The sequence below is a fragment of the Watersipora subatra genome, chromosome 10 (assembly GCF_963576615.1).
Source record: "Watersipora subatra chromosome 10, tzWatSuba1.1, whole genome shotgun sequence".
Lineage (NCBI taxonomy): Eukaryota > Metazoa > Bryozoa > Gymnolaemata > Cheilostomatida > Watersiporidae > Watersipora > Watersipora subatra.
In genome coordinates this window covers 51,604,243-51,615,263 of record NC_088717.1, presented here as the reverse complement: position 1 = coordinate 51,615,263, position 11,021 = coordinate 51,604,243, and the positions used below count along the sequence as shown (strand labels likewise).

At 35.0% G+C, this 11,021-nt stretch overlaps 1 protein-coding gene across 1 annotated transcript in view; it reads left to right on the top strand.

Annotated features, from left to right (window-relative positions):
* The first annotated feature begins 4,287 nt into the window (after positions 1–4,287).
* LOC137405808 (multidrug resistance-associated protein 1-like) overlaps positions 4,288–11,021 on the top strand; it is a 38,095-nt gene continuing 31,361 nt past the window's right edge. Inside the window, exon 1 of the mRNA XM_068092218.1 lies at positions 4,288–4,317. The gene's annotated coding sequence lies outside the window, so the exon portion shown is untranslated. The remainder of the gene's footprint in view (positions 4,318–11,021) is intronic.

The following is an 11,021-nucleotide window of genomic DNA, read 5'->3' as shown; positions in this document are numbered from 1 at the left end:
ATTGGATGTTCCAAGAGCTCATTGAATATTCACAATTTAGACAATTACAAGCCAAGAATGCAAAAAATCTATAGAAAACTATTGCCCCATTTATTATTCATGCTATTATTCATGTTATTATTAATAATATTAGCAAGTGTAATATTATCTTTATATTCTCACTACTTGTTAATTTTTAAAAAATAAAATATAAAAATAGAACAAGAAATAACTAAAATGATATTAGATTCTTAAGGTAGCAGTAGCTTTTCGTAAGTATTTTTATATTATTATTTAATTGTAATGTGATTGTTATTTAAATTTTCTTTCTTACTTTTGCTCATTTTCTGAAACAGAGTTTTTTCATACTAAACAGCTCATAACAAGATTAAGTTGGACTCATTGAAACAAGCACTTGTTAGAGCTGTCACTTTGATTAAGTGTCTCCATCTATGCTATGAAAGGATGAGTCATGACAACAAAGCTAAGCCAGACGCTCAACAATATAATAACAAGGTAATAATAGCTCTATAATACCAGTTGGTAAAGATATTGAGCTGAGCAAATATTTACTTATTTTATGAAGTTCCTTTTAGCACCCCGTAACCTTTTACTATATTTTTTTATTAAAATATGAACATAAATGGGCACCTCTTAAGGCCAATTTATAATTTTTTTAATTTTTGATTAAACTTTCAGTAAGAGCACCATTGAGTAGATGGTAAACATGAGGTAAAAAATCTGAGCCAATAAGAATTTTTAATTTGAGGATAAGACAAGGCAGCAATTTGAAGTGCTATCAATATGCTTTGAACTAGTCACGGTTGTATTTACCATTAAGTAGGAACATGTCACATTTCATGCTAATATAATGTCTAGGTAATTTATCTGTCTGCAAAGCACCAAAATACATGTAATAGATGTACAACAGAAATGAACAGCTGTATAGCCTTTTATAACCTGATTAGCCCTGGATAATTGGCTAGCTTTTAAAAGTGCACCGAGCTAGTAAGCTTTCACAGATGCAAGTGAAAGGTAGAAACTTAGGCTAACAGTCCTTCAAATGAAAGACCCTAGACTTGTATTTTTATACAGATTCTTGAAGCCTCATCAACATAGACATAGTCAGAGGTTGTTACTGAACTTGTATATTAGCGTGTCTACAACTTTGCAAGTTTAGTACTCAAAAATTTATTTTGCTATGCCAATAAATATAAAAAAAATGGATTCGCTGATGTAGAATTGAGGCTTACGACATTGAATGGAAAATTAAAAATTGATAAAATTGACAACACAAGACTGTGGTAGCCAGGTCTGCTCGGCATTTGGAGATCTACCATTTTATTGAAATGTTGGTAACTTTCTTATGCTTTGTAAATTACTACTCATATTTTATACATTCATCTTAGATTGACAGGTCTTAGATTCCTTGCCTGAAGCAAGAAACAGACACCAATAAACATCAACAAATTTCAAAGTAATGCTGTCTTATCTCATTTCAATAAACTAGTTAGTTAGTATTGACTACTAGTGTCAACTTGACTAGCGCACTGGCCTTTCACAGACCTCTCACATACGATTTAACATGTAAAGAATTTTTGAACTCAAGGTACAAATTAAACATTCTAACACTTTCAAGTATATGGGTCAAAGATTGTGTGAAACACATGCTATTAATTGATAATTAAAACCATGGAAAACTTTCCCATTCTACTGCAAATTATTTTGGGTTAATGCTAGCAAGCAGCCACTTTAAGACAACTGATCACAGTTAAAGATACTACGTCATAGGTAGCAACCACAGCCTGAGCAGATTACATAAACCCATATAAGAAATTCGTTGATTATAGTTTACCAACAAGATACCAATTTATTGATAATGGTGGGCTTTTACATTTAATAAGTGGCGGAAAAGTAGAAACTGCTCTGGAATGACAGAAATAATAATCGTGGCATTAAAATGAAAACCGTTATAAAAACATTAATTGTTCTAAAATAAAAAAAACTTTTATACCTGTAGAATCATAGCGTTTATTCTAGACAATAACATGAGAATTTATGTAGGTCATGACAAAGCTCATTCAAAAAGTAGGAAGAGCAGCATTTTTGTCGGTGCTGACACTAGCTTTCATGTCGGTGCAGGAATGCAAGATTCTATCAAGTGCAGTTTAGCCATAAACTAATAGTGCATGCATGATAACACAATGCGAAAAGTTGCTGATTTGATATTTGCAGATATTTGATATTTTGATCAGACATAATTCTGCGGTATTTTAATTAAAGATGTAAGTTTGAGAATTGTTTTTAAAAACATCAAATCTGATGTAGTATAATAATTACTCAATCAGTTAGCAAAGCTTTGACATACAGTCAAAGCCTTGACATACAGTCAAAGCCTTAGCATACAGTCAGAATTTATTTAGGTCTTTCCTTGTGGAAAATGAATGAAGACTGTGACGTTTGTGTTATCTTGTTTTAGGCTCATCTTCAAACAACTGAAACAACTGTTCATCAGTATAACAGTTGAGTTTTAATACAAAATTTTGTATAGAGTTGTTAGAATGAGCGCTTTTTGAGGGACTATCGTAGCTCAAGAAGTTAAGTGATACGCTGTATTTATAAGAATATGCACTGACGAAAGAAGGAAAAGTTCAAGGATTTGAGAAGATTCGGCTAGCTTGAGATATCTACTATGTAGCTACATAGCGATACTGTTGCGGCACTTTGGGTACGCCAGTGCTGAAGCGCTATGAAGGCCAACAAGCAAACCATGTTTCTTGAGGGTTCTATACTAGAGTGATGGTTGTGCGGCAACTCATGTCAAGTTTGCATCTTTAACCCATGCGCTCGCACAAGTGCGGCGCCGTTCGTCGCTGAAGCCGTTTTTAGAGCGCGACAATTTCATACAGCACTTGTATTTTGCTTCTAAACAGCCACACTGAAACAAGACAGAATACGAATGATACAGTTGTTTCCATGATGGCACTGCAGCAACATGTGAGGATGTGCCACTACACTGTGACTGTATGAAAACTTACTAATGATTTGTGTAAACTATTGCGAGCTAGTATTATTGAGCCATCCTTAACAGCTATTGTTATTAGTTCTAAATAATGGTCTGTACGTTTTCATGCAGCTAAAAAGTTTTCCATAAATTGTATCCGAAATCATTAAGATGGCCGCTAGAACGAAGACATACAAATTAGAGGCCTAGTAACTACCCGCTCAGATCAAACTGTTGCTAGCTGATTCAAGTTATTTACTAATATTACATCAGAGACAGAAAATCATTTAGTGGTACCATTTTCACCAAACTATTTAGCAATGGTCAGATGTTTGCGTGTTCAGTTTTCAAATCCATTAGAGTACATGCACATAAATAATTCCAAACTGTTTCCTATGAGCACTTTATCAACAAATAAAACCAATTTTTGATAAAAATCAAAGATAATGGTCTAGCAGTTGAAATTGTGGAAACTTACTGAATACATTAAACAAATACTACATAATAGGTCATAGGTAATAAACCCACTTTTAGAATAATTTGTGTACCTCTACAGGATTCCATTAAGTGTACTTTGTTCTTAAACTAATAGTATAGGAGTGAGAATACAAAGAGAAAAGATGATTCTCTACTTTTTTACTCATATTATAACAATGCTGCAGCAATCAAACCTTTGCATGAGACAGTAAATTTTAATTTGCTTCAAGATTGCATGGTTTACAAAAAGATATTTCAAGGCTAAACTATTTTAATGCTTTTAAAAGCATCACGAAGTTGAGCATACAAAAATCTACTAATCTTCTCGCATTGCGGTGAATGTAGTTTGATAGAAAAATATATAGTTGACTACTAACATAATTTTCATATTCTATGCATGTAGCAAAATAGCAGCCACACCAGCATGTGGTCACGCTAAGAAAAATCTCATGTTACCCTGTGAAGGCTTTCTATGGGTAATGGAGATAAAAATGACAAAGTATAGCTTGTTTACTAACACCGTGTTATGCAGAGTTAAACCACCAGTTTGGAAGCTGATGAGGCAAGCTTAAGCGATATGCATGGCTTAGCATAGGCTTGTGGGCATCCCATGTGTTGAATTACAAAGGGCTATTGAAACACATAGCTATATTGGAATTTTAGAAAGTTGACGACAAGCTATTCCACACAACAAGGATTTGGCTGTGTAATTAGCTATGCACGATGATTGTGCGCTTCTAGTGTCTCTGAAACTCACCGCTTGAACGGAGACCCTAGTCAACCGTGACTAGATTGATGCAAAAGCCGCTCTCACGAGGAGCCGGTTCCTCTTTGAATTCACTAACTGCAGAGAGTGGGTAAGTGCTGAGAAAGAACTTTCTGGATGTAAATTAAGTTCAGTTGGTTGTAATTCTAGTCTGCCTATCTCTAACTTTAAAGATGAACTGACACATAAGTTTTATCACAAGTTTATTTGAAGTATATTTGTACATTGGTAGTATATTTGATCAAAAAGTAGCACTATTTCTATCAAGTGTGACTGTTTTTGATATTTGAAGTGATCTGACTGACAGGATGTTTCAACATTAGAATTGACAAAACTAGATGAACACCTCAGAAAAAAGTGCCAAAATGATGTCACTACTTGCATGGCTTGAAGTTGTGTTGGAGTTGTGTCTCTATTCTTTTTGCAATCTCTGCAACTATAAACACCATCATCACAGTTTTGCTTAAATCTAAGCAATTCAAAAAAGAATTTCAAAAAACTATTTTATCTCTCGACTGTATGTCTACAACAACAAAAAATCACATCAACTTGTGGCTTGATGTCTAAGCTTTATACTGATCTTATTTTTGTTTGCATGGTGTGGAAGTTCATCTTGAATAATATTTTTAAGGTTCCAACTTTTAGCAATTGGGGAAGCTTTTTAATAGTTCATTTTCTGTTGTGTTGGGTGACTAGTATCTATCAACGCGCACCCAATCAACAATAATAATAATTTGTTTTTCTACTTTTTGCCAATTCTAAATCATCAGAACTCGGATTACTACACACGACACAACAGTATTGACATAAAAGATTTACATGGCCGCAGAGTCATTTTTGAATAATTTGGATGTTAAGGTACAAAACTAGGTAAAAAAAATAAGCACTTTACTATTAGGATTGTCTTTTGACCTTTTGACCTGTAACATAGCTTCTTCTCAGGAATGATTTGGTAAATCTGTAAATAACGGACACAAACTTCATTGCGTATGGAATTTGTTTATTGTTTGTTATGGTGATATAGCAAATAGTTGAAAACTGCTGGTTAATACTCTATGAACTGAGTGGCCATCTCACAAATGATTGTGCTTGCAGCAGAATTCCAACCTTCACACCAACATTATGATTGAGCATAAAGTTAGCTCAACATTCTATTTCTATTATTTGCATAAAAACACTTATTTTTCTGCAAGCTTTAATGGGGCACCATAAATTTTGGACTATAGGCATGTTTATAAGATGGCCGAAAGTGACAGCATGTTGCATACCTTTTGACCATGTAAAGTGTAGTCAGGGAAAGAATGAGAGTTGCTACTGAGAATCAGAAAAAACAATTTATACAATTCATTTGTAATCTGATGGCTGCATTGTTAAACATAGATATAATTGCTGTAAAAATGTTTGTACAACTTTAGCTTCCAGCTGTTAAAGTTCTCATGTGTGCTTGACTAATTTAAACATTGCACATGAATAAAAGGGTGACCTCGAGTTTAACTTAGATTTTAAATAAAAAGTACCTTAACGATTTGGGCATGTTTTGCTGTTCTGGGCAAGGTACTCTGTCATTTAGCAAGCTGGTCACTAAACCACATTGGTAAGTAGACACCTATGAGATGAGAAACAAAGCATTTTACAGTTTAGAGTATGCTGTTCAATTGTTTGTAAAGGTCAAAACAAAATGGTTTAGTCAAGGTAAACACTTACAAGAAGTTGCAAAAGCCATAGCAAGTTTAACGCTACTAGCTTAGTGTACGTGAGATCAGTTGACAGAAATCGTCTTCTTAATAGTTGTTATGGCGATTCAGATTCAAAATCGCTGAAGCGATCAAAAACCACTAGCAAAGTTATCTCTAGCTCTGGTTTCAGCTAGTTATAAGCTGCACCTCAAACTATTTCTTCCTTTTCCCAGTTTTAAAGTATTGCTATTTGTGCCGGCACTCTACATTCTCTTAAAGCTTTGCAATTTTCAAGCAAGCGGCGCAATCTGTCAGTTGATTAAAAGAGTTATATGTTTTGCTGACAAGCCTGGCATGGAATCATTGAACTAACAAGATGGTATATTCTCTTGATCAGCCATTTTAGTACAAGATCCAGTATGCAACAATTTATTGCCTTATATTTAATTAGCATTTGCAATCTGTGTGTTCTCTTAAATGGGTTAAAATTGAATTGCAAGCAAAGCCTCAGCATGGGTGGTTGTTGTTGATAACTGCAACTCAATTCAAGTGCTTAGTTTGTAGTTTAAATTGGATGTGAAACTTGATGAGCATCAATATAGCCAAAAATTCAAACTATTTTTGTAATGTTTGAATGCCATCAATAAGATTAGCTCACAACTTAACCATAGTTGGCAGCATTAACCACCCAACCATAGTTGGCAGCATTTATCACCCAATCAAAGTTGGCAGCATTAACGATCCAACCATAGTTGGCAGCATTAACCACCCATTATGTCACTCAATGAACCTTTAAAGATAAAGATTTGCTCATTTTGTTCATACCAGCATTAGACTTGAAAGAGTCGTAAGCTGGTCCAGCAGGGCCACTCCGCCTGAAGGCACCAGCAGATTATTGTCAGATTATACATTAGGTAAAAGTGATTTAAAATGATTGCACAAGCCTAGGGTGTCATCATGAACTTAGATAAGGTATTCTGTTTATCATGTACTACGTTTCTTTGAATGAATGATGCAGATGCAAAATTGCTCACCATGTTGATTTACCGTGTGGTAAGTGTTTGAATAGACATTCACATATTGCAAATTTTAGTGTGCGTTTTGTTAAAATAGATAAGGAATTCTACTCTAGAGGTCATAGCAGCGCACTCCTTTCTTGAAAATCTGCTCAAATTCAAGTAGAACCAACTAAAGTGGAAAAACTGTTCAAAATGAAGTAAAATGCCTAAAATTTTCTTGTGCGTTATGCAAAGTGCCGCTTCCAGCTTAGAAATATTCGATAAAACTTTGAGGAAAAAAATTCGCTTGACTTGCGAGCTTTTCTAGTTTCCATCTTGCAAAGGATGATAACTTACGGATTATGGATCGGGTGCTATTTCTCAAAAGAGTATTCATTTTTTACCCTTATAGATTTATAAATTTGACTTCATAGTTGTACATATGTGTGCATACTTTTATGCGCATTTCACATACACTTCACATTTTGAAAAAATCTAATGACATGCTAGTTGGAGCCGATACATTTCAAATGGTTAGTTAAGCTTGGCATTATGTATAACTAGCTAAAGACAAGGATGAGATCTTTTAGGTTGTATATAGAGGTAATATGATATGTCCCAAGCAAGCGTTATCAGTGATCATGTTGCAAACAATGATGGATCCTGGTTTTGAAATTCACACATGTTTTAGGGGCTTATTTATATCTGCAAGATAAACTTATTAGAAGTCTATCACAGTAATTTTACGCTCACCAACCTTTTACAGAGGAACTTGCACAAGTTTTTAGTAGATTTCATGAGAAATGTCAGTATTTTTCTAACATTTGCAATTATTTTTTATGTTTGAGGGGATCTGATTGGAAGGATGATTGAGATTAAAATTTAAAACTTGATTGCCATTAAAATGCTCAGATCAATATAAAGCGCAATTACGAAGGCTATAAGTAGAGGCGCGTAATGCTTCAACATGGACGCTATAGCCGATATCAGCCATCAGGACAATAACAACTAGTGATGTCATTTTGCAGATAGTTTTCTACTTCGATTTTGATTTAGAAACATTTAGGCAAGCAAATCTTTTCAAGCACCAAAAACAATTGCAAAATGTAAAAAAATAGCGCCACTTTGTGAAAAGATTTACCAAGATTTTGTGTAAGTTCATATTTAAGAGTTATGTTGAATAGGGAGAACAACTCTTCAAAGATTATTTGTTTTAAGCAGGTGTGAATGATCATTAATAACAAGTTTGGCTTGTGGATAGTGTCATGAGTCTATCGTGGTACTTTTACAGTCACCAACTACTTAAGAGCTCTGTTACATATGGAAAACAACTGCAAATATTGCCAATTTTGAAGGGTGCCAATTATCAGTTTCCTAGCATAGCCACCAGTTCAAAAACCTTTGAAGATACAAGTGTCTAACATAAAGGACTTGGAGATAATCTGTGATTTGCTACCTGCTCACTTAGTTCACACCTTCATAATGCTGCATAGGTCATACGTCTTTTCTTCTTTTCCTACCAGCAGATCAGTCTGTCAGTCATAATTATACACAAAAATGCCACGTTCTTGTCAACACAACTGCTGTATGAAGCAAAGAGCCGCTGTGAGCTACTTTTCGTTTTTTAAACGGAGTGGCCGACATGATCTGATGCACTATTTTGGGGTTAGGAAGGTAGTAGCTCACTCCAGGATAGCAGCTAGAGAATCTGTTCTTATCAGGCATGCACAGCGACTCTTGCCAGCATGAACGGAGCAGACCATGTAATAAAAATAAACTTTGAAGCAAGTCAAAGGCAGGTTCACACTATTTCATCGTATTTTGGCATTGATGCCACAATACTTCGGTGATTGTCAATGATAACGATGTTCACATTATCATAAACCCATTTGCTTTTGCATCAGGAAATACTCCGTGACGTAGTGTTCTCATGTCTCTTTTTAAATTTTCGCGATTAAACCTCTTTGTTTTCGTGTGCTTGAATCAAACTAGCCCTGAAGAGAGTATCATAAACGGATACAAGTCACGCTATTCGCAACCGCTAATTACCATCGCCGAAATGGTTCACATTTGATAGGCGGTCGTTGATGCTCGGCGAAATATAGAGAAAGTTTGACAACTGCAAACTTTCCAGACGTGTCTGCAATGCTTTGTCGATGCCATCGATTCACGGTTCACATAATCGATGATGAACACCGAAAGGAAAACTATGACTAAAGGCGATACAGTGTGAACCAGCCTTTAAGGAAACAAAGTTGTGTGAAAACCTTTCAGGTTTTGGTAGGTAACAAAAGTAACCAACTTAGTAAAACTATAAAACCACTGCTGGAGTGTAAATGCATTTTAATGAAATTGCATACGTGTTTTAAAGAAGTTAGCGTAATTGATCCTTGTTGTATTATTATTAACTGAAAACGTATATAGAATGAAATAAGTAGAAACCAAAGTTACCTGGCAAGTATAATCCTACCACAATTAATGCTTACCTAACAGCAATCAGACAAAAAGGTGTTTGAAAACAATGACTACGAAAGAACATTCTTGTAGACTTTATTTACTGCAGCGTTGGCCAGCCATTGTAGGTAGATTTCTCAAATGCTGACTAGTTACAACATCAACTGGTATTTACCAAAATACAAGTAAAAGTAATATCAGTAGAAGTACTTAGGATCGAAAGGAGATAAAAAGGTAATTAGGGTCCAGGTGAGTTTTGTCTCATCGTCCTTATCTTAAACGCGTGGCCCTCTCTATTGTTGTTCACAAACAGTCTCTGCCGCGAATGTCACACATTCTCACCTTGAGGCGTGAATGGGAATTGCCCACCTGTCAAGCTAGACATGCTGGTCTATTAACAAGAGACGATACACTTCATATACACAGACAGATTTATTTTTGATGCGTTTCTGTCACTTATAATTTATTATAGGATCAACTAGTGTGAACATCATGTGACTATTCGCGCTGAAAATAGTTTGTTCGACATTACCAATGTAAAGATTTAGGACATTGAGTGACACTTGCTAAATCATATCCTTCAGTTTTATGTATTTTCATACGTCATAAACATTACTGCTGCAAACCCTTTGTTTAAGCATCTTCTCCAAGGGCTATGTTTAGCTGATAAAACTCCTGCAGCATGATTTCCTTTTACGTTCATCCTGGTACAGGATTTGTAGAGATGACAAATCAGACAATAGTGACCAAGATCAACAGGCCCACAAATAGACTTACGTTCATTTTATTTATTTTATTTCATTTATTTCATTATTCACTTTATTTATTTCATTTTATTTTGTTTAACATAAACACGCTCAATAACTTATGTTAAAATGTGTAAGTTTGAAAACTAAAACTACATGTGGTTACACCGCAAACCATATTGGCCAATTCCGAGGGACCAACGAAGCTTCTGAAATGCTATCCTGCTTGATCCTTTGGCGCGCTGCATATTTTGCTGTGTCCCAAGTTTTTGGCTGCTAAAGGCCCATCTGTTCCTGGTACTGCTGACTGTTTTGTAACCGTTAGTTAACTTATACATTGAATCTAAAACTTACTATCGAGTAGATATGACTTTATTTTGAATAGAAGATTTGTTTGTGACAGCAACCTTCTCTTAAACTAGCTTTCACCATTGCTGGTTGTGTAAGCAATACATTGAGGATGACTTGGAACCAATCCGAGTAGGTTGTTATGTAAGACTCATTCATGTGAGAAATTGCTAGCAAGAGATATTAGTACAGCAGCAAAGATTCTAAATTGGCCTTAAATTACTTCCATGATTAAAACAAAGAATTTTTTTTCGACTGTTCAAACCAAATACCAGCTACCACTTTACAACTTTCAACTTTCTTTTTAAAAGTCCTCAGTGTGAAGAGAGACACTTTTTATTCATTTTTGTTGCAGTGAAGATGAACTGAGCTCTCGACAAAATCAATATAATCTTTTGTGCATGCAATATTCCACTAGTCATGTATTTGTTTGTTTACCACGTTATGAATGTAGGCAGAAGGTGTGGGGTATTCACAGGGTTATTGTCCACGGCCTTACATAAATGCTAAATGTTGCTCTTCATTGTTATAAGTGCAAAACCTTGAAACAGGTTTGTTTGTGCTACCAGTACA